Below are 2,556 nucleotides of genomic sequence, written 5' to 3'. Positions count from 1 at the left end.
GTTAGCCAGGATGGTCTGGATCTCCTGACCTCGTGATCCACCCACCTCGGCCTCCCAAAGTGCTGGGATTATAGGCATGAGCCGCTGCGCCTGGCCTTACGTCTTTTTTAATAAAAGACACATCTCTGAAATGACAGCCTTGTGCCAAGCTGACTTTTCTGAATATCTGTCAGAGGGTAAACGAAGGTGTACCCCTGCAGCCCTCCATGACACCCCCATGCAGCCATGAAAGGGCACGAGGTGCAGCCAAAGTGCAGGGTCTTGGAGACCAGAAAGTCACAGGGATCACAAGGGACAGTGGTGGGTGAGGGTAAGATACCAGCCAGCCCCAGTTCAGCTCCACAAGTTGATGGAGGGGGAGGGCGAGCATTGTGTTTGTCTACTAATCAACTGTAGAATGCAGGGTCTTCTGGAAACAGCTTGTGACCACCTCCTCCACCAAGGCAGTCCTGCAAAACTCCAGGTTCCTCCCTAAGAGCTGGCTGTAGATACTGAAGCCCACCCACCCCACCCTGGAATGCCCAGTGCCTATTCCAGTCCCAAGGGGGGATAAATTTAGCAGCCTATTCTGAGTTTTGGATGGTACTAATTTAAACAAGCTTTGGAAATGTCATTTGATGACATAAGCAAAATTAAACTGAGCTGTCCTTCTTCTGGTTCTACCTCTTATTAACAGCACTGGTGCTATTACGTTTCCTCTTATAAAGAAAACAATCAAAAGTGGCTCACTCATTCAACAGATGTTGCTAAAAAATAGGTTGTATAAAGTACTGTAGAGTTTTTACCATAGGAAATATAGTTTTAGTGGGAAGAAAGCACTGCCATAAAAAGTAGCTTTGGCTAATGATTTAAGAATGGAGAGTAAAGTGGACCTCAACCTTCTCCTTGTTACAGGTGCTAGCCATTGATGGTTTTGAAATTTCACCCTGCAAGAAAAGGAAGACCTGAAGCATCCAAATGAATCCTTCAGTTCAAAATTTCAGGTCTCAGTCACATATTTCAGGCAAAAGACAACATTGCTATGTTTAAGAAGATATAGGCAACTGGCCGGGCACAGTGGCCCACGCCTGTAATCGCAGCACTTTAGGAGGCTGGGGTGGGTGAATCACGAGGTTTGGAGTTCAAGACCTAGCCTGGCCAACACGGTAAAACCCCGTCTCTACTAAAAATACAAAAATTAGCCATGCGTGGTGGTGCGCACCTGTAATCCCAGCTACTCAGGAGGCTGAGGCAGGAGAATTGCTTGAACCTGGGAGTTGGAGGTTGCGGTGAGCTGAGATCACACCACTGCACTCCAGCCTGGGCGACAGAGCAAGACTCTGTCTCAAAAAAAAAAAAAAAAGATATAGGCTCTTAAGGAAAAATGGTTGGAGAGGGTGATACATACGGGGTACCTCCTCCTGCAATTTGGCTGGGGATTATGATGGGAAAGGGGAAGCCCTGTTTTCACTGTTCACTAGGAGTGAATTCTAAGACAAAATTATTTGTAGGCTGTGCATGGTGGCTCATGCCTGTAATGCCAAGACTTTGGGAGGCCAAGGCTGGCGGATCAGTTGAAGTCAGGAGTTCAAGACCAGCCTGGCCAACATGGTGAAATTCCATCTCTACTGAAAATAAAAAAATTAGCTAGATGTGGTGGCATGCACCTGGAGTCCCAGCTACTCAGGAGGCTGATTCATGAGAATCGCTTGAACCCAGGAGGCAGAGGTTGCAGGGAGCTGAGACTGTGCCACTGTGCTCCAGCCTGGGTGACAGAGCGAGACCCTGTCTAAAAAAAAAAAGATTATTTGTAGGTAGGGTGTAGTTTATTGTAATAGAATGCAACTTGTTCTCAAGTTGACATTTGCATCTTCATGACAAATTTCAGAACACTCCAAATATTTAAATTGATTTTTACTTCGTTTTATTCCTCCATTTTGATCTAGAGCAATGAATTGCTCTACAGCATTTGCAGGAAAGCAAGATTTAAGGTTAGAAGTCTTTAAACAAATAAAAAGTTGATTATCTAAAGATACAGATTAATTAATCTGCCTTTTCTAGAACTAGCTCCTTTAACATAACAGTAAGAATATTGACTGAACTATTAGCAGATCTCTAAATAAGATAAAAACTAGGCTGTGACAATTTTTAGTGTGAAAAAAAAAATGGACCAGGGTGAAATTATATTATTTGGTTTTGTTCTCAGGCAGATCAAAGTATTTCTGAACATAAAAAAGTTATTCAATGTATGAATCAAGCTTATGCTATTCTCTGGAAAATGTGCAATACCCTCCCTGCTGAAATTCCCTTGTTGTTGGGAAGATGGATGCTTGTGAAGAATGCACTGTCAACTGAAAGGCTGAATGGGAGGGAAGGCAGAGACCGTACTGGGTGTCTGCCTGCTATGCCTGCTATGTGCTCTCATTTACTCCTTTTTTTTTTTTTTTTTTTTTTGAGGCAGAATCTTGCTTTGTTGCCCAGACTAGAGTGCAGTGGTGCAATCTCAGCTCACTGCAACCTCCACCTTCTGGTTTTAAGCGATTCTCATGCCTCAGCCTCTGGGGTAGCTAGGATTAC

Source organism: Mandrillus leucophaeus, unplaced genomic scaffold (assembly GCF_000951045.1).
Source record: "Mandrillus leucophaeus isolate KB7577 unplaced genomic scaffold, Mleu.le_1.0 Scaffold337, whole genome shotgun sequence".
NCBI lineage: Eukaryota > Metazoa > Chordata > Mammalia > Primates > Cercopithecidae > Mandrillus > Mandrillus leucophaeus.
This window is presented reverse-complemented; position numbering follows the sequence as displayed.